Raw genomic sequence first — 22,759 nt, 5'->3', positions numbered from 1 at the left:
AAATGCCTTAGTTCTGAATATTAACATATTATGCTCTTTGCCTTTCATTGTTCTTGGTAGTATTCCACATTATTTGGATGCTTTTCTGTTATAATCCAGATGATTTGATAATCTGTCAAATCCAGATGAAGGATTTCCTACGTGTGGATGGGTTTTATATTTTTTTAGCTGCATATCCGTAATTGTCCAGCAGAGGGCTTCTTATGGAAACTGGTCTCAGGCTTGTGATTAGATGACAGACTGGAGAGAGCAGATTCTTACGGTTTTCCAATGTGAAACATGGCATCCGAGAAGCCCCTGGAGCATCGGACTCAGTAATCAGTATTTTGCATTCGCACAGAAGCCTAAACTGCTTGTGTATTGAAATGATGTATTAAATGGATGTAATGGGGGAGAACCGGGGAATACAATGCATTATTCTAGCAGAGAGCTTGACGTTAAGAGCCTCTGGAAAAGATTTACTAAAAGTGACGGCCCCCGATCTAATCACATGTAGTTATGTCCCTCCAAGAATGAGGAAAAATCGAATAATATAACCCGACATTAGCATGGAGACGTAGAGGGATCATCTGCTTCTTCTCCAGTGCCCTGCTGGGGAGTTACTAGGGGGGATTTTTTTCTTTATAATCCCCTATTATAACCAGGCCCAAGATTTTGGCCCTTCATCCAGAAGAGTATTTGTGGGGTCAGACCCTGATGTTGGGGGGTCCGGGCTCACAATCTTCATTATAGGATGGGGCTGAGGTCCGGGCTCTGTGCGGCCGCTCATGTTCCCCCTCCATGTCTGTATGGAGCTTGTGCTCTGGGCACAGTCATGGGGAACATAAAAGGACGAACCCTAAACTGTTCCCACAAAGCTGAAGCTACAGTTGTCCACAATGTCTTGTGCTGAAGATTAAGATTTCCCATCACTGGAGCTGAGGGTCCACGGACGCCCCCTGATAACAGCCCATAGCTTTATCCTCCTCCACCATCTGCACAGGGGGCACAATGCAGCCAGGGGGTAACGTCCTCCTGGAATCACCAAACCCAGATAGAAAAGAGCGATCCGTCACTGCACAGAACACGTCTCCTCCAGAGTCCAGAGGTGGCGGCTTTACACCACTCCATCCGACACTCTGTGCTTGGTGATGTACGGCTGCATGCAGCTGCTCGGCCATGAAGCTCCCGGCGGCGGCGCAGTGTTTGTGCTGATACCAGAGGAGGTCTGGACCCTGTAGTGATGGGGTCAGCAGAGCGGTGGTGACTTTTCTGTCCTCTGCTCCTCAGCACTCGGCCCCCCCCCCACTCTGTGACGTCACGGGGTCTCCACTTCGTGGCTCAGTTACTGCGGTTCCTTCCGCTTCTCAATAATATCACTCACAGGTGATGGGGAAGATATAGGAGAAATAAATGTCATGGATGGACTTGTTACCCCGGTGGCTCCTATTACAGGACCGCGCTGGTATCAGTGAACTCCGCACCACCGGCCGATCTGTTACACGTTGGCGGTATGGGGGCTGGATGTTATACACCGGTGGGGGGCGAGGGGGGCCAGATGTTATACATGGTGGGCGACGACTTGGATGTTATACACCGGGGGTGAGCGGATGGATGTTATATACAGGGGGCGGATGTCATACACCGGGGTCGAGGGGTCTGATGTTTTTTACCGGTATGCGAGGGGCCAATGTTATGATGTAAGATTTACCAAAGCTGAAAAACTCTGTGCTGCTGTTGCTGTATTCCCGGTGACTTGTTCGCACATTATATAAACTAGAAATCACAAGATTTCTCATCTCCGTCTTTGACCATTGATATTTCCGTTACATGGCTTCTGTCCAGTCCAACCACTTTTATTATTATTGGATTTTTATGGGGGTTTTTTTGTTTTTTTTTCATTTTTATGCTTTTTTTTGTTTTTCTATTAATTCAGGACATGAGCAATGGTGAGTTGCCCAAGCGCCCGAGCCCCGAGCCACCTCCATCCTCTGCAGCAGGCAGCATGTATGTGGAGTGTACAGCAAATAGTAAAAAGACAAAAATGCCAGAGAGAAGGATGGAACAACCTGTGGGTGTTTTCCACTAAGACACAGCGAGCGAACGCCTGACTGTGAGCTGAAGAAGAAGCCCAGGCTCCCCCTTCCATCCCTGAGTGGTACTGCCTGGATTTCAATGCATGTGTGATTGTCAAGGCTGAGCATTTGCAGGATTGGTCCCTTCTCCTCATTCATGTGCGTCTTGCTCCTCTACTCCATGTACATGTTACCGTTTGTATCTGGCGACATTGCAAAGGAGAATAGGAAAAAAATACAAATTATCCAAAACGCGGAGGATCCAGGAGCGCGCTGGGCTTGTGTGCTGAGCTGCTCTGCAAGGAAACCCTGAGCAGCATCCTACCAGGAAAACCGGGAGAGCGCTGCAGAGAAGGGTTTATTCTACTCGTCCGGTGGTGGATTCGGAAGCGCCGTCTGAGCCCACCGGAGAAGCCTGCAGAATGGTAAGCGATTGCTGCAAGTCAATCCCAACCATCCCTTAAGGGGTTTCCAAATCCTCCGACTGAATGGTGTCCTTTCCTTCCAGCAGCCTCCTCGTCTTCCTCTCCGCTCTGGCAGTGCACTGCATCACTGTACGGAGACTTACGAGAGACTCACGTTACACATTTGCTCAGACGGGCATTTTGGGGAAGAAAAAAAAAAAAAATTAAAAAAAAAAAAACCTTCGTCTGTTGGGATTTGACAAACCTAGATGATTTCTCCTTGACTGTCTATGGCTGGATGGATGAGCGCTGCTCTTGAGGCTGTAAGGGTTTAGAAAGACAAGGAGGGTCATTTTTTTTATTTAATTTTTTTTGTTCAATGTCCCATGGAGTGGTAAAATTTAGAGGTCTGGTTACCCATATGGGGTTGTACCCAAGGTGTGGACGGGGAGGGGGCGCAGGGACAAAAATTTCATCTGACGAGACTGGAGAGCTGGGTCGGAAATGGGATTCGCAGATAATGTTTATGTACCGGAGTTGGGAAAGATTTTTTTTTTAACCAATGCCTTGCCAAGGAAAAGTTGCCGGCTCGGGAATCCTAACAGGCCCTGGCTATTGGTTTATCACTTATCCAGAGGTGACCCCCCTCACCCATAGAGGGATGACATGGTCTCAAGAGGGGTCAATTAATTTCTGTGTATGTTTAGGATGACCTTATAATAGTCCAGGACTACTTAAAGTCCCAGATCACATATTTACTTCTGGATGTGTCTGAGATCAATACACATTTTTCATATTATTTTTTTAAATATTTTTTTATATTTTTTTATTATTTTAACTATGATGATTATCTCATTTTTTTCAGTTTTTAATGTTTTGTTTATTAGCATATATTTATAGTTATTAGATCACTTTTACCTTTATATTATTATTTTCATCATATTTGTTTTTTGTTTGTAGCATTTTTTTCTCTTTATATTATGTCTGTTACTGCATTTTTCATATTTGTAGCCATTGGAGGCTTTTTACCTTTATGATCATTGTTGGAATTTTTCATCATCCATTGTATCATTTTTATCTTTATTCCATGATTAATGTATTTTTTAATATTCTATAGCTCTTTTATCTTGAGACTATGATGATCACCCAATAGTTTTTTTAGTATTTTTTTTACATGTTCTGTGTCCTTTGAGCCTTGTCCTCTGGAGCTGATTGTGTTTATATGATATTTTATGATTTTATTTTATTCTTGGCTTTATTTTTAATAATCATTGTCTTCTGTTCCTTCTTACTGACGACGAAGGTCACCATCTTTTATATTTTTTATACATATTCTGTCCCTCCCGTGGTATGACGATTACTACCACTATTTTATTATTAATTTGTTTCTTCGTCTCCTAACATGCCGCATGAAAGGATTTTGCTTGAGATTGCCTGTAGCACCTAGACGTGTTTTTTTAACCCTATAATCACCTTCGGATATCAGACTTGTACAATTTTATTGTTGCAGGGTTGTTATTGTTGTTGTTTTTTTTTGGAAGGAGGTGTGGGGATAATACATTCAATTCTTTGCCTTTTAGGCTGAGATGAACCTAAATGATGGTTGTAGCCTATCGTAAAGGATATCATGCAACATCCGCTTTTATTCAGTGGGGATGGAGATAGGGACTTTATAGGACTTAGATGTCAAGGATGGTAAAGCTTCATCGGTTTGCACCAGAGTTCTGCTAATTCTGGGATTTGCTGCTATCTCTCACCTCTATTTCCATATTTCATTTTCACAAACCCAAGGAACCTACAGCTGCTGGGAGGAATAGCGGTGGGAGATGCTGAATCCTTCCTCGATGGGTGGTTGATGTGTAATGCTTACTGAATGCACAGAGGTAATATCCAGCCTTCAGGAACATCCTATAGAAACAAGTGCGGAGATTTCACCCTATAGATTTGCATCGGTGCTGCTCCTTCCATGGATAACCTTGATTACACATGTGCTGCTACTACGCAGAGCAGAGGCGTGTCATCAGGAGCGTCAAGTATGGTTGAAGGGCAGATCCCTTATTAAAGGGGTCTTCAAGCCTTAAATGTTGCCCACTATTGGAATCCTAGATGAGACCCTGGAGAGTCAACACTATACAAAAGCTTGGTGTCTATTTGAGAGGCATGTACCCCTTTAAGGAATGTATCAATTTTTCAAATACCACAAAGTCACTAAGGTTCTAGAATGAAGCTGATTGGCTTTGATAACCCAGTGAAGAGAGGTTCTGTAGATCAATGAAGATCGGGAGGATCTTAAAAGGACAGCTACACCTAATGTCTGGTATTTTCCATTTACCCTGCAGCTGAATATGATCTAATATTTTATGTTTTTAGCTATTTTAGACTTGGAAGAGGTAAAATGTTCAATATAATGACAAGGTCCTTAGCAAAACCAACCATTTTTTTAACAAGTCAGTACTAAATCGGTACATAGCTAATTTAGTTGGAAATTTAGTTTGATACTGTTTTATCCAGGCCCTGGTGCTCGATGGACTCTAATAACAGATAAGTGGACATCAGTGCCCTCTATCCTCTCGAAACACAGATGTGCTATATGTTTATTTGCCATTGGGAACAACTCCTACGGATGCAGCTATCGACAGTTGCAGAGGTAACCATCACCGGCAGTGGCGTAACTTGAAGCTCATGGGTTCGAATGAAAAAGCTCCAACGAGGCCCCCAATTATTGCGAGTCCTTAATAGCATTGGTCTTTTCATGTAGGCCAATAGGGCATTTTTGGCCCTTTAGGCTCCAGGGCCCGAGTGTGATTGCAACCACTGTACCAATTGAAGTTATACCGCTGATCACCGGGGTCCAAATGCCTGAAGACGTCTGAAGACCCTTTTCTTGCTATCTATTTATCTATCTATCTATCTATCTATCTATCTATCTATCTATCTATATGTCTATATATCTATTTTTCTATCTATCTATCTCATATCTATCTTTCTATTATCTATCTATCCCTCTGTCTGTCTATCTATCATCTTCAGGCTTTAATGGTTTCCTATAAAAATGGCAATTAAATATTGGAAATCATTGCGTGTTTGAAAGCTGAGCACTATGTAAATGAGGAGAAATGTCTATTTTTCCATCTATGTCATATGTATGTATCTATTGATCCATTACATCTATCACACTATTGTTAAAGTGTTCATAGGAGTGTATTAATTTGTGTCAGCGCTTTCACACCTAGACCTGCAGAAACACCAATTTACCAAATGCTGTAATTCTCCTGCCGTAAATCCGGTGCATATTTTTAGCGATTGTCATATGTTATTATACTCACTGAGATGTAAAGTGATACCTATATACAATTTATATATAGCATGCTCATACACGAAAGCTTTTCGGTGCCTTCAGTCGACATATAGGGTCATTTTATGAAGAAGGTTGGATTCTCTTGACCATTCGGGGTTGACCTGCTGACTGACGATGAATGACCGGTCATGATGACTTGTCATAAATATAACTTTTTTTTTTTTTTTTGATGGGTGACCTTTGATAAAATGGAGAAAATGCTGCCTGGTTGATATGGATTTTCTATGTTGGATACCACCTTATACTTCTTGTTGTTGGAGGTGTGGAGTCAATGACCTTTTATAAATGAAGTCAGGGTGAACATATTCCAAAGTTACCTGTTTCATTCAATTATTTAGCTGTTTACTTGTTTTATTTTTATAGTATAAACTGTGTTTTCAATGGGGAAATGGGAATATAAAGTCTTGGCATCTCCCGAATTTCCAACATGCACCAGCCTATGTCATTAGGAGAACCCCATACACATTTGATTAGTGGCTAATCCCACCAGTCCGAATTTTGAGTGCATATGGCCAACTTAACTTTATTGATAGCTGGTTGGATGTCAACTGAAGACATATAAGGGGAAAAGCCACAATTAGTACTTAGATATGACTTTTTTATATATTTCTAACAGTATGTCTAATGGTGTAATTTTCCACAGTAAAGATACAGTTGACGTTCATTGAAAGGAGTGGACTGAGTGAAAATGTTTTAGCCTCTTTCCTACACTTTTGCTTCCTTTAATACCAGGCCTTATCTCCTTCATGTATCACAGTGGACATATTGGCCTTCAAGTCAGTTCTTACTTTGCTTATTGCCATCAAGAGCAAACAAGGGAAACGCCAGGAGTCAAATGTCAGTTGGGTACTCGGTTACTGAGGACACAATACTCATGATTGATGGTCTCCTTTGTGGCTCCCTTTCTGTTGATCCTAGTCATTGGTTTTGGTTATTTTCTTTTTCTTTGTTGGACCTAAAGAAAAAGTGAGGTTGTAAAGGTAATAGTTGTACAATGAGGGCGTGAAAACGACATATCCGCCCATTGAGAAGACTCCACGACTAAAAATGACCGAAAGTTTGAGTTCCGGTTACAGATTTTGCATCATGGTTTAAAGGCCTAAGTTGTGCCTCTGGTCTTGGCAATGTACAAAATACCCCGCTTCCTCACGAGGAGTCACCAGAATACTGTAGATGTTAAGAAGTTTGAGGACCCTTTCATAGCATCATTATCCAGAAGCCTCAACTTACTCTTCTGATCACGATTGTCACTGTACATTCTCTTTGTTATCTCAGTCATCCATGGAAATAGCCAAAGTATTTTACAGAAAGATAGAGATATATAGGAATATATGCATGGGAGGGTTAATGCTAATTAGTATGTAGAAGGATCTTCCCATGAACAAATCTGAAACTTCGCTACCTATATGTGCATGAAAACTTCAGGGGAGCTTCATTACCCACAGGGGTCCTTGAAAAGTAGTTAACAAAAAGCTATCACTCATTGACTACACTTATACATAGAGATGTGTTGCATGCCAAAGGATCCTCCCATGAGCAAATGTGACTCTTCATTCTCATAAAGTCTTTAGTAGACCTTTGCTTGTTACAAGGCTTGTATCAAATAATTACCAGGAAGGTAACAGACATTCATTAGTTATATAGCTAGAGATCTATGCAGGAGAGGACATATACTAATTAGTGTGCCAAAGGTTCCTCCCATGAGCATGTCTGATCAATATGTATGAAGGCTTCAGTGGACCTTCATTACCCACAGGACCTTTGTAACATAATTAGCAAAAAAGGTGACAGTCATTGACTATAGGTATATCTAGAGATATATTTAGATCAATGACTAATTAGTATGCCAAAGTATCCACCCATGAGCAAATCTGGAACATCACTCTCAATATGCATGAAGGCTTCAGTGGACCCTCATTCCCCTAGGGCTTGTATAAAATAATTACCAGGAAGGTGACAGCCGTTTAGTAGAGACATAGCTATAGATGTATGCAGTGGAGGACATATGCTAATTAGTGTGCCAAATGTTTCTCCCATGAACATGTCTGATCAATATGCATGAAGGCTTCAGAGGACCTTCATTACCCACATGGCCTTTGTAAGATAATTAACAAATTAACAAAAAATGTGACTAGCGGTATATATAAAGATATATTTAGATCAATGAGTTATGTTAATTAGCATGCCAAAGGATACTCCCATGAGCAAATCTGGCCCTTTATTCTCAATATGCATGAAGGCTTCTGTGGACCCTAATTTCCCTAAGGGCTTGTTTAAAAGAATTACCAGGAAGGTGACTGCCATTTACTAGAGATATAGCTAGAGATCTATGCAGGGGGAGGACATATGCTAATTAGTGTGCCAAAGGTTCCTCCCATCAGCATGTCTGATCAATATGCATGAAGGCTTCAGTGGACCCTCATTTCCCACAGTGCTTATGTAAAGTAATTAACAGGAAAGTGATAGTTATTGACTGGCTACATAAATAGAGATATAGTCAGGGGAGGACCGATTCTAATTAGAGTGCCAAGAGTTCCTCCCATGAGCAAATCTGATACTTCTCAATACATAGGAAGTTAGACTGCCATTACCCACAGGGACTCTGCATGGCTGACGAGGCTGCATGTACCCTAAGTCCACCCTTTGCAGTGACCTTGAAGAAATTAAGATTTGCAAATACTGTAGGAAAGGTGATTTGGCAAACCTGAAGCATTGGTCCTTTCTTCATAAACCTCATAGTAGCTGCTTATCCTTGACGGACCTCACCTCTTATTGCAGCCAAATACTGTATATGTAATTTAATTTGGGGGGGTTTTGGTCGGGGTTTATAGAAACTCCCTAAGCACATTGTTGCAAAAATACCAGTTATTTCACCGCGTCTATCTACAAGATAAATTGATTGTAAGTTTTTTGCTTCCACTAAACGGAGTGTTTTGTGCTATAAGATTTTCTCGGGGTAATTTAGCTATTTCAGCTTTTCTCTCGTTCTTCCAGTGGGCTGCATTGTACTCCGCACATAAGAACATTAGTCAAACAGCACTTGCTTCAGCTCTATGCTAAACACAAACACACACATGTGAATATAAGACGTGGCTTACGGTAATTGCCCGGTATCAGGTTTCTTCAGGGTGAATGATGTGTATGTATTGGAAAGAGTCTTTTGAGGTTAAATGGGGTAATTTCTAGTTTAGGATCCTGCGTCCTGTTCTGATGATTATATTCCAAAGACGTATTTCTTAAAGGGCAATCACCTTGGTTATCGATAACACTCTCAAAAGGATTTTTAGGCTAAGTTGAAGTTTCTATGATGGGTTAAAATAGTAATCTGGTATGTATGTTGGTGGAGGCTTGCATATCATGTATAGTCGTTGGCTCGTTGCCCTTCGTGTCCAGACTACACAGAGCAGGTATGGCCTGCTAATCTTGCAAGGGGCGTAATGAAAATGACGAATGGACTGTGAGTATCCCCTCAATCTACTTTTTCTCACAATTAGGAGTTATCCCCAGACAACATATCTTCCTTCTTACTACACATAATTTTAACACTTTGGATGAAAATAGTTCAAACTTTATTTAGAGGCTCCTGTTGGAAGAACCTTTGGGTAGACCATCCAACAGGCGACCTTCCCAGAGGGTAAAACTTCTTACAATAACATCCTGTTGATCAGGATTTAGAAGAGAAGCGCAGTGAGTGGCGGTAAGATTGCTCTGGAGAGAGGCCCTCTACATTCTGATCAGCTCCGACAATGTTTGAGAAAGGTCTAAGACAATCTGACCGAAACGTCAGTACAATCATTCCTTACAGTTTGGAAGAAAGTAGCAAGTTCTTTTTACCATGGTATAAGGTGTAGGACCCTACTCGAGCATCGTGCTCTGAGACTGGAGTTCAGTGCTTTGTTTTCAACTCCTTCACTCTGGCTTAGAACAAAAGGAGATGTGGTCCCCAATGTAAGGGCAGTAATTGCATCACAATTCACCTTTTAACAGCTACATCCCATATATGAGATCCTCTTGACCTCTAATTTAGACTTTAAGGCCCACCTATCTTTTTTGATCTCTTCTTGACTTCCACTTGACTAAATGGGTTATCCTATCCTAACGAATCTCTTTTGACCCCTACATTTCATTACATCCTTTTCCAATGGATCTCTGATAGGGCTCCTCTACAATTTATCATGTGGCCTTTCCTTTCCTGATCATTTACTGGCCTCTGAATAATTGCATGCACGTCATCCTTTCCGAGGGATCTCACTATTAAACCACACGACCTATTTATTGTAACTGATCTACTCATGACCTTTACATTAAATCATGTGACTTCCAACGATAAAAGACCTCTTCTTCACCTATGCTTAAGACCCTATGGTTTATCTTATTTGAGTTTATCTATTTTTAACCTCTGCATTGCATTTTATGGCCTCTTATTTTAATGGACCTCTATTGACCTATACATTGGACCACATGGGCTCCACTATCCGAACAGATCTCCACTTGACCTCTATGTGAAAATATGTGGCCACCAAAACGTTACCCATTTCCTCCTTACTTTAACAATAGACCACATGGGTTTCCCAATGGTTTCTGACTTTTTGACAACCATATTAGACCACACAATGTTCTTATTCTGATTGATCTCCTTTTGATCTCTATATTATTCCATGTGGCCACCCTATCAGAACTAATTTCCTTCGGACTTTTACATTAGAACACATGGACGCCCCTATTCTTTTTGATCTTCCCTTGACCTCCATATTAGACAACATGATCCCCCTATTTTAATTGATCACTACATAACAAGCTAGTCCCAACCCTAATAGACTTCTTCCCATCTACATTATACCATGTGAACTCCCCCATCCAAAGTAGTTGATACTAAACTTTTACAGTAGATCTCAATGACTCCCTTATCTTAACTGATCTACTCTAGATCTCTACATTCGACCACATGGACTTCCATATCCTAACAAACTCTTTTTTAGACCTTGATATTTCACCATATAGACTCACCTATCTTTATGGACCTCCTCTAGACCTATAGATTAGACCCTATGAGGTCTCCTATCCTAACAGACTTCCTCTAGACCTATAGATTCGACCCCATGAGGTCTCCTGTCCTAACAGACCTCCTCTAGACTTATAGATTAGACCCCATAAGGTCTCCTATCCTAACAGACCTCCTCTAGACCTATAGATTAGACCCCATGAGGTCTTCTATCCTAACAGACTTCCTCTAGACTTATAGATTAGACCCCATAATGTCTCGTATCCTAACAGACCTTCTCTAAGCCTATAGATTAGACTATGAAAGCCAGTTATCCTAACTGATCATCCTTTGAATTTGACCATTCACAGGGGAACTTGTATCTTAGCTGATGCCATGGACCAGAAATACCCACCATAAATCAATGCCCCACCAATAAAATCAATACCACACCAGTTTCATACAACCAGCCTCTATAGGGTTATATTTTTCCTCAAAGAACAGGGTAAACATATTCTACGTAACAGCAAAGGATTTAAGAATTCCCATATTGATCTGTAGGAGAAGCAGCCATGTCTGTACCTCATAGTCTGCAGATAACAGCATGGATGAAACGAATAAATCAATGTCCCTTTAAGGCTGATTGTCACCTACCTGCTTGTATGGTCTGTCAGTCCAAGCGATCCTAAGTAAAAGCTTAAATATTCCACTTCTGCCTTGAACTGACAGATTGGCGTTTCTGGGCACAGTGACAGCAAAATGCGCACCACTTGCCAGTGTACTGGGTAGATTCGTGGCTCCAAATGTAATGTATTTTCAGTAGCTCAGGCTTTGAATGGAAGGGATTTTTTTAAGAAATATATATTTTTTTACATTGCCGGAAGAAAATAATAAAAATACAATTTCAATATTGCTGTTGTACTCTGTCCCCAATCTCATTAGCTCAGAGGAAGAACCACGTAGTAGAATTTTTACGGTAAGAGTTTGCAAGAAAGCAGAGGAATAGGGCATCATTTCAGCGTTTGCTGTGTTATTCCATTACTTACTCCGCTGGAAACGTAAAAGTCTTACATTCATTTTGTTTATTGTATATAAAGTATTTCTAGAAATTAAAAAAAAATTCTAGAAACCAATAGAAGAAGACAGCTAATTCCTCCCTCTGATGTCTACATAGAACTCTACTTCCTTGAAGAACCTGATATTGTGAAAATATTTAATGTATGAATTCTTTATCAAGTATTTCTAGACATTTATATGACATCTCATTGAAACATTACAAAGGAGTGAAGTTAGCTACTTCCTGTGATAGACTGAGACTAAAATTCAACCAGTGTCACAATTGACACAGCCCACGGTTGGACCGGCCCATATGACATTTGTCAATTTTGCCAGTCTGCCCCTGGATACTTCCCTCCCCACTTATTTCACTATTGAAATGCATTTCCCAACATGTCACGACAGTTGTGAAGTTTAGAACTTATTTGACCCATTAATTATATCAAAGTAATTTCTAGAAATTTGAAGAAATGTATATTATTTCTCAGGCTGACTCTTGTATTGATAACTATTGTATTCCATGTATTTTAATGATCCTGCTGTCATAAACTTATTTCACTTAACTATTGTATTCCAAGAGGAAGGTAAGTTAGCTACTTCCTTTCTCACTGATGTCACATTGAATTACACTTCTCAGTATATTTTATTTTAATGATCGGTACTGTCATAAACTTATTTCACTTATGTATTCTTAAAATTGTATTTTCTAAAGTTTTAAAATATGTACCACGTTCTATCCCAGACTGCCAGCTATATTGATTTCTATTTATAGCCAGTTAGTAGAAGTTAGCTACCTCCTTCTTCATTGGTGTCCCATTGGTTTACCCTTTCCAACATCTTTTAAAATCCTACAATCTTGAGCATCTTCACTTACCTATTCTTAAAAGTGTATTTTGGAATCCTTCAAGATGTATTTATGTTGCAGCTTTATTGATTTCCATTGAAACTAAACAAGTTGGAGAAGTTAGCTACTTCTTCCTCTACTAATGTCACCATTAAACTAAGCATCTCAGCATTTCCTGACATTCCTGAATTCTTGAACTTAATTTATTTATTCTAAAGTAGCGTATTCCTATGTATATAAAGGCATATTTATTACTTGTATTTATTACTAGGGAATTTAGCTACTTCCTGCATCATTTATGTCACTATTGAATTATACTTCTTAGCACTTCATAAATATTATACTGTCTTGTTTCACCTATTTATTCTATAAAGTGAATTTTAAGACATTCATATTTTGCCCATAAAGCTATATTGATTTCTATTTAAAATCCAAGAGGGAGGAGAAGTTAGCTACTGACCCCCTCACTAAGGTTGCCATTGGACTGTACTTTCAGGAATTCCTTAAAGACCTAACGGTCTTGAACTTATTTCACGTTTATTTTATAAAATGCATTTCCAGAAACCTTAGTAAATGCGTGATCTATCCTACACTACTGAAACCTAGCTAGTGGGAGAAGTTAGCTACATCCTTTCTAACCAAAGTCACTAGTAATCAAATCTTTTCTGCGCTCCCTGACTATCCTGACATTTTAATGTAGTACAAGTAATTCTATAAAAGGTATCCCCATAAATGCGATGGTATTTTGTTATTGTATATTCAAGGATACGAGCTGTATTTATTACCGTTGAATTTACAGTGGAGGAGAAGTTAGCTACTTCACTTATATAAAAAAATGAACTGTACTACTATACTATCCTGATATTTTAATGTATTATAAGTAGTTCTATTAAAAAGGCACCCATAAATGGGATGGTATTTTGTTAGTGCATATTCAAGGATGTGAGCTGTATTTATTACCACTGAATTTACAATAGAGGAGAAGTTAGCTACTTCACTTACATAAAAATGAGCAATACTTCAAAGTATCCCTTCAAGGTTCTACAGTCATGAACTTATTTTACTTAATTCTTTCAAATACAATTCCAGAAATGTGAAGACATTATTTTGTGCTCCGGCTTCCTTTTCCTAACCCTACTAAGAGAATAAGTTAGCTACTTCCTCCCTCAATGATGTCATCCTTGAACTATACTTCTAGGCATTTCTTGAAGATCCTAATATGATATTTAATTCCTGTGAATAAGTCTTTTCTATTTTAGGCTTCTAGGTGTCTTAACTTTTGTGGAGACTCAGTCTAGAGAAGAAGTTAGCTACTTCTTACGGATATCATCACCTATCAGATATTTGTCACAACAATCTTTCAAAATCCTAGTCTTATTTCAGACTTGTGAAGAAATTCTGTAACATTCTTGAGCAAAGAAGTTAGCTACTTCCTTCTTTACCGATTTAACTACACTTCTCTGCAGACTTTTATTTAAATTCTAAGAAATTTAATTGCTGAGAAAGGAAAGAGAAAGGCCACTCAAGGTGAGAATAGTCACTAAGAAATTATACTGCTTTGAGCAAATATTTTCACGAGGAAGTTGCTGTCAAACAGTTACCTCCTGACAAAATACTGAAACAAACCTCCAAATAGTTGAAACTGTAAAGCAATTTGAAGCACAGTAAAACTCCCCTTTTAGCCTTGGCATATGATTCATACACTTTAAAGGGATTTAATATTCTAGCGTACTCTCCTTACTCTACAGTATATGTCAGTCTTAACTGTAGTTCTGACATTCCATTCCTAAGCTAAATAGATTAGGGTACATTACTTTACAATATCTTCCAGGAAAAGCTGCTGCTTCACCCCCACCATATATAATAGGGTTCCTTATATAATCCCCTATAAATCACATCACCATCTTGTCACGTCAATATGAAGTTCAGTCCCATTAACTAGGAATAACTTCAACTTATGGGACCTGAAAATCAATAAAGAGAGAAGGGTTAGTGGCGGTTCACGTTTCCCCATCTCCAGAACGGATTTGCTTTCAGGCTTTTGACAGCTTTTCATTTTAAACAAGGTTAGTAAACACCGGTGGGAAACAGAAGTGATGGCCGACAAAAAACAGTGACTCGCCCAGCCCCGAAGAATCGCTATTTATCAATGTATTCAAATGGAAAAAATTCAAAGAATATCTATTATCTATCTATTCATTTACATATATATCTATTAATACATTTTCGGTATATCTATTCTCTATCTATCTATTTATTATCTATCTATTATCTATCTTCTATTTATTATATATTATGTATCTATCTATATATCTATCCAGGGTTGGACTGGGGTGTCTGGGGCCCACAGGGAGAACTGACTCTAGGGGCCCACCTACAGCCATATGCAAATATCTGTTATCCGCTATCCCTGTTATAGTGGAGCATTGACTGGCGGCTCCTGCACATCTACTGTGCGACACTAACTGGGATGTACAATTACGGTAGTTTGCATTAAAGGGGTTCTTTGGTTAAAACAAGTTATCACCGATCCATGGGATCCACAGGATCGGTGATCACTTATTGATCGTTTGGGTCCGAACATTGGAAAACGCGCCTATCAGAAGAATGGGGAAGTTTCATCCCTGACAGGACACTTATCCCCATTTTAAAATGCAGCTTCCAAAAAAGAGCAGCGCTCACAGTCACTGAGGGAATGACTGGATGAGTGGTCGCATCTCACAAGCCGCTCCAGTCTAATGGGGAGAAAAGCTCCACATTCTGCCGATTGTGTCCCAGCAGTCAGACCCCCACCAATCAATATCATCACTGATCCTGTGGAGAGGTGATTACTTGTTTTCACCAGAGAACCCCTGTAAGTGCATCTCTGCCGCTCTGGTCCAAGTATTTAATCTCTAAGGCCACGGCCCCACTATCAATATTTGGTCAGTATTTGGTCAGTATTTGTTCTCAGGAGTGGGAGCCAAAACCAGGTGAGGAACAATCAGAGAAAAGGTATAATAGAAACAAGTCACCAATTCTGCATTTATCACCCACTCCTGGTTTTGGCAGCGACTCCTGAGAAAAAATACTGACCGAATACTGATGGTGGGGCTGTGGCCTAATGGAAAAAAATCTTTTCCTAGTTAATATCAGCAAGAACAAAATGACTGCCATACACAACACAGTCCACTATATCAACACCAATAATACCACATACAAAAGAGACAAATATCGCCACACCATGACTAGATCACATATTACCACCACATAGTGACCGAATAATACCACATACAAGGAACAAATACGGCCACACCATGACCAGACCACATATTACTACCCCAAAGTGACCAAATACTACAATACTGATCATGAATACAAACCACAATACTAACAACACTGTTATTACCACCAGCGACATTATACACAGGAGCTCTGTATATAGTGTCAGTGTACAGGTAATACAGGGATCACCAGTGACATTATACACAGGAGCTCTGTATATAGTGTACAGTGTACAGGTAATACAGTGACCACCAGTGACATTATACACTGGAGCTCAGTATATAGTGTCAGTGTACAGGTAATACAGGGTTCACCAGTGACATTATACACAGGAGCTCTGCATATAGTGTCAGTGTACAGGTAATACAGTGATCACCAGTGACATTATACACTGGAGCTCTGTATTTAGTGTACAGGTATTACAGTGGTCACCAGTGACATTATACACAGGAGCTCTGTACATAGTGTATATTGTACAGGTAATACAGTGATCACCAGTGACATTATACACAGGAGCTCTGTATATAGTGTACAGGTAATACAGTGGTCACCAGAGACATTATACACAGGAGCTCTGTATATAGTGTACAGGTAATACAGTGGTCACCAGTGACATTATACACAGGAGCTCTGTACATAGTGTATACTGTACAGGTAATACAGTTGTCACCAGTGACATTATACACAGGAGCTCTGTATATAGTGTACAGGTAATACAGTGGTCACCAGTGACATTATACACAGGAGCTCTGTATATAGTGTACAGGTAATATAGTGGTCACCAGTGACATTATACACAGGAGCTCTGTATATAGTGTATAGTGTACAGGTAATACAGGGATCACCAGTGACATTATACACAGGAGCTCTGTATATAGTGTCAGTGTACAGGTAATACAGTGATCACCAGTGACATTATACACTGGAGCTCTGTATATAGTGTACAGGTAATACAGTGGTCACCAGTGACATTATACACAGAAGCTCTGTATATAGTGTATACATAATACAGTGATCACCAGTGACATACACAGGAGTTCTGTATATACTATATACACACGTGGTCAGAATTGTTGGTACCCCTCGTTTAATGAAAGAAAAACCCACAATGGTCACAGAAATAACTTGAATCTGACAAAAGTAATAATAAATTAAAAATCTATGAAAATGAACAAATGAAAGTCAGACATTGCTTTTCTGCTTCCACTGAATTTTAAAAAAAATTAAACTCATGAAATAGGCCTGGACAGAAATGATGGTACCCCTGAAAATAATGTGACAAAAGGGACATGTTAAATCAAGTTGTATCCACTAATTAGCATCACAGGTGTCTACAATCTTGTAATCAGTCAGTGGGCTTGTATATAGGGCTACAGATACTCACTGTGTTGTTTGGTGACATGGTGTGTACCACACTCAACATGACCAGAGGAAACAAACGAAAGAGTTGTTTCAGGAGATTAGAAAGAAAATTATAGAAAAGCATGTTAAAAGGTAAAGGTTATAAGACCATCTCCAAGCAGCTTGATGTTCCTGTGACTACAGGTGCACATATTATTCAGAAATTTAAGATCCATGGGACTGTAGCCAACCTCCCTGGACGTGGCCGCAGGAGGAAAATTGATGACAAATCAAAAAGACGGATAATATGAATGGTAACAAAAGAGTCCAGGAAAACTTCTAAAGAGATTAAAGGTGAACTTCAAGCTCAAGGAACATCAGTGTCAGATCGTACTATCCACCGTTGTTTGATCCAAAGTGAACTTCATGTAAGACGACCAAGGAGAACATCATTTTTGAAAAAAAAATAGTAAAAAAGCCAGACTGGAATTTGCCAAACTACATGTTGACAAGCCACAAAGCTTCTGGGAGAATGTACTATGGACAGATGAGACAAAAATGAAAGTTTTTGGCAAGGCACATCAGCTCTATGTTCACAGACGGAAAAATGAAGCATATCAAGAAAAGAACACTGTCCCTACTGTGAAACATGGGGGAGGCTGTTATGCTCTGGGGCTGCTTTGCAGCATCTGGTACAGGGTGTCTTGAATCTGTGCAGGGTACAATGAAATCTCAAGACTATCAAGCGATTCTAGAGAGAAATGTGCTGCCCAGTGTCAGAAAGCTTGGTCTCAGTCGCAGGTCATGGGTCTTGCAACAGGATAATGACCCAAAACACAGCTAAAAACACCCAAGAATGGCTAAGAGGAAAACATTGGACTATTCTGAAGTGGCTTCTATGAGCCCTGACCTAAATCCTATGGAGCATCTTTGGAAAGAGCTGAAACATTCTGGAAAAGGCAACCTTCAAACACGAGACAACTGGAGCAGTTTGCTCATGAGGAGTGGGCCAAAATAGCTGTCGAGAGGTGTAGAAGTCTCATTGACAGTTACAGGAATCGTTTGATTGCAGTGATTGCCTCAAAAGGTTCAACAAAATATTAAGTTAAGAAGAAGAACCATCATTTCTGTCCAGGCCGATTTCATGAGGTTAATTTTTTTTTAAATTCTGTGGAAGCAGAAAATCAATGTCTGACCTTCATCTCTTCATTTTCAAAAATTTGTAATTTATCAGATTGAAGTTATTTCTGTGACCATTGTGGGTTTTTCTTTCATTAAACGAGGAGTACCAACAATTTTGACCACGTGTGTAGTGTAAGTGTACATGTAATACACTGACTCACCAGTGATGTCTCTAGGTGAAGTCCTTCATCTTCGCTTTTCTTCTTCATCTGGCACAGACAGCCATCACTTCTTCCAGCCAGGAATCATCTCTGCAGAAAATAACACACAGTTATTAATAACTGATCTCTTCTAGAGAATATTCCCACTTCCCCCCCCCGACCTCTACACTACACCAGTTGAAGAAAAAAAGCAACATAGTGCCGTCCTGCACAGTAACAGGACCCCTCTTTTGTCCCATCCCATGGAAAACAATTTCCTAAAAAGTAAATTATATTACAGAAGTAATAATGTAATAATAATAATTGGAATCTAAAGTAATAATGTCACCATAAACTAATAAAGTATGTTCCTCAATCTGGCTCCCAAACAGTAATTAAGTCCCTTGTGTAGCCAGGCACCCCCATATGTCCCTTCTGGCCACCATTTGTCTAGTGTGACCCCTCCATATATTTATCCTAGCACACGTGTATCGAGCCTGCCCCCTCCCATATACCCATCCTAGCCCCCCCATGTGGCCAGTCTGCCCCCCCCCCACATATCCATCCTTGCCTCCATGTTTCCAGCCTGCGCCCCCATATATCCCCCCCATATATCCTCCATGTGTCCAGCCTGCCCTCTACATATCCATCCTGGCCTCCATGTGTCCAGCCTCCCCCCTCATATATCCATACTGCCCTTACCCCCTGCATATATCCATCCTGACACCCCCCATATATCCAGCGTGCCCTTCCATATATTTATGCTAGCCCATGTGTATCGAGCCCGCCCCCCCACATATTCATCCTAGCCCCCCATGTGTCCAGCCTGTCCCCCCCATATATCCATCCTGGCCTCCATGTGTTCAGCCTGCCCCCCCCATATATCCATCCTGGCCTCCATGAGTCCAGCCTGCCCCCCCATATATCCATCCTGCCCCCCATATATCCATCCTGGCCTCCATGTGTCCAGCCTGCTCCCCCATATACCCATCCTGCCCACCCCCTTTGCCTGGGTCCAGCCAGGGTTCCCCCTTGTGTGTCCAGCCAGGGCCCCCCCTTGTGTGTCCAGCCAGGGCTCCCCCTTGTGTGTCCAGCCAGGGCTCGCCCCCTTGTGTGTCCAACCAGGGCCCCCCTTGTGTGTCCAGCCGGGCCCCCCCTTGCGTGTCCAGCCAGGGACCCCCTTGCGTATCCAGCCAGGGCTCCCCCTCGTGTGTCCAGCTTGGCCCCCCTCGTGTGTCCAGCCAGAGTTTCCCCTCGTGTGTCCATCCAGGCTTCCCCCCTTGTGTGTCCATCCAGGGTTCCCCCCTTATGTGTCCCACCAGGGTTCCCCCCTTGTGTGTCCCGTCAGGGTTCCCCCCTTGTGTGTCCCGCCAGGGTTCCCCCCTTGTGTGTCCCGCCAGGGTTCCCCCTTGTGTGTCCAGCCAGGGTTCCCCCCTTGTGTGTCCAGTCAGCTACCCCCTTGTGTGTCCAGCCTGGCTACCCCCTTGTGTGTCCAGCCTGGCTACCCCCTTGTGTGTCCAGCCTGGCTACCCCCTTGTGTGTCCAGCTGGGCCCCCCCTTGTGTGTCCAGCTGGGCCCCCCCTTGTGTGTCCAGCTGGGCCCCCCCTTCTGTGTTCATCCAGTGTTCCCCCTTGTGTGTACAGCCAGGGCCCCTCCTTGTGTGTCTAGTCGGCTCCCACCTTGTGTGTCCATCTGGGCCCCCCCTTGTGTGTCCAGCCAGGGTTCCCCCCTTGTGTATCCATCCAGGACCACCGCTTTTGTGTCCAGTTGGCTCCCCCCTTGTGTGTCCAGCCAGCCTACCCCCTTGTGGGTCCAGCTGGGCCCCCTTCTTGTGTGTCCAGCTGGGCCCCCATCTTGTGTGTCCAGCTGGGCCCCCCCCTTGTGTGTCCAGCTGGGCCCCCCCCTTGTGTGTCCAGCTGGGCCCCCCCTTGTGTGTCCATCTGGCCCCCGCCTTGTGTGTCCAGCCAGTGGGTCCAGACCAACACACACACACACACACACCTCTTACCTTCCTGCGGTCCCGTGCGGTGTCCTCCTTCTCCTGAGTTGTGCGCCTCCTTCACAGCAGGCGCATGACGATGACGTCATACGCCGGCCGGCGAAGGGAGACACGCAGCTTCAGCTGCTTCACTGGGACGTGCGCCGCGGTGGTTCAGGTAGTGAACGCTGCGTGCGCGCGTCCCTGCATACACTGTGCCTGCGCTTTTAAAGGGCCCGTGCCCCTTAAAACCGCAGGATTTTTTTTTGTTCTCTTCTCCCCCCTCTACTCTGCAGCAGGGGGCAGGGCCCACCGGGAAATTTCACGGTATCCCGCCAGCCCAGACCGACCCTGTATCTATCTATTATGTATCTAGTATCTATCTATCTATTATCTATCTATCTATCTATTATCTATCTATCTATTATCTATGTATTTATTATCTATCTATCTACTATCTATCTACTATCTATCTATCATCTATTTATTATCTATTATTTATCTATTATCTATCTATTTTCTATCTATCTATTATCTATCATCTATCTATCTATCTATTATTTATCTATCTATTATCTATCATATATTTATTATCTATTATCTATCTATCTACTATTTATTTATATATTATCTATCTAGTATCTATCTATTATCTATCTATCATCTATCTATTATCTATCTATTATCTATCTATCTATCATCTATTTATTATCTATTATGTATATATCTATTATCTATTATCTATCTATTATCTATCTATATGTCTATCTAATATCTATCTATTATCCATTTATCTATATGTCTATCTATTATCTATCTATTATCTATTTATCTATCTATCTAGCTATCCATTTACATATATATATGAATTAACACATGTGGAATTATATACTTAACAAAAAAGTGTGAAACAACTGAAAATATGTCTTATATCCTAGGTTCTTCAGAGTAGCCACCTTTTGCTTTGATGACTGCTTTGCACACTCTTGACATTCTCTTGATGAGCTTCAAGAGGTAGTCACCGGAAATGGTTTTCACTTCACAGGTGTGCTCTGTCAGGTTTAATACGTGGGATTTCTTGCCTTATAAATGGGGTTGGGACCATCAGTTGTGTTGTGTAGAAGTCAGGTGGATACACAGCTGATAGTCTTACTGAATAGACTGTTAGAATTGTATTATGGCAAGAAAAAAGCAGCTAAGTAAAGAAAAACGAGTGGCCATCATTACTTTAAGAAATGAAGGTCAGTCAGTGTGAAAAATTGGGCAAACTTTGAAAGTGTCCCCAAGTGCAGTTGCAAAAACCATCAAGCGCTACAAAGAAACTGGCTCACATGAGGACCGCCCCAGGAAAGGAAGACCAAGAGTCACCTCTGCTTCTGAGGATAAGTTTATCCGAGTCACCAGCCTCAGAAATCACAGGTTAACAGCAGCTCAGATTAGAGACTAGGTCAATGCCACGCAGAGTTCTAGCAGCAGACACATCTCTACAACAACTGTTAAGAGGAGACTTTGTGCAAGCAGGCCTTCATGGTAAAATAGCTGCTAGGAAACCACTGCTAAGGACAGGCAACAAGCAGAAGAGACTTGTTTGGGCTAAAGAACACAAGGAATGGACATTAGACCAGTGGAAATCTGTGCTTTGGTCTGATGAGTCCAAATTTGAGATCTTTGGTCCCAACCACCGTGTCTTTGTGCGACGCAGAAAAGGTGAACGGATGGACTCTACAAGCCTGGTTCCCACCGTGAAGCTTGGAGGAGGAGGTGTGATGGTGTGGGGGTGCTTTGCTGGTGACACTGTTGGGGATTTATTCAAAACTGAAGGCATACTGAACCAGCATGGCTACCACAGCATCTTGCAATGGCATGCTATTCCATCCGGTTTGCGTTTAGTTGGACCATCATTTATTTTTCAACAGGACAATGACCCCAAACACACCTCCAGGCTGTGTAAGGGCTATTTGACCAAGAAGGAGAGTGATGAGGTGCTACGCCAGATGACCTGGCCTCCACAGTCACCAGACCTGAACCCAATCGAGATGGTTTGGGGTGAGCTGGACCGCAGAGTGAAGGCAAAAGGGCCAACAAGTGCTAAGCATCTCTGGGAACTCCTTCAAGATTGTTGGAAGACCATTTCCGGTGACTACCTCTTGAAGCTGA

General features: G+C 41.5%; 1 protein-coding gene across 9 annotated transcripts in view; it reads left to right on the top strand.

Annotated features, from left to right (window-relative positions):
- Positions 1 to 2,138: 2,138 nt before the first annotated feature.
- TENM4 (teneurin transmembrane protein 4) overlaps positions 2,139 to 22,759 on the top strand; it is a 1,569,569-nt gene continuing 1,548,948 nt past the window's right edge. For all 9 annotated transcript variants that reach the window (XM_073661697.1, XM_073661699.1, XM_073661700.1 and 6 more), the window contains exon 1: positions 2,139 to 2,479. The gene's annotated coding sequence lies outside the window, so the exon portion shown is untranslated. The remainder of the gene's footprint in view (positions 2,480 to 22,759) is intronic.

This window comes from Phyllobates terribilis, unplaced genomic scaffold (assembly GCF_046119375.1).
Source record: "Phyllobates terribilis strain yellow unplaced genomic scaffold, ASM4611937v1 Scaffold_2__4_contigs__length_985480577, whole genome shotgun sequence".
NCBI classification, from domain to species: domain Eukaryota; kingdom Metazoa; phylum Chordata; class Amphibia; order Anura; family Dendrobatidae; genus Phyllobates; species Phyllobates terribilis.
This window is presented reverse-complemented; position numbering and strand designations above follow the sequence as displayed.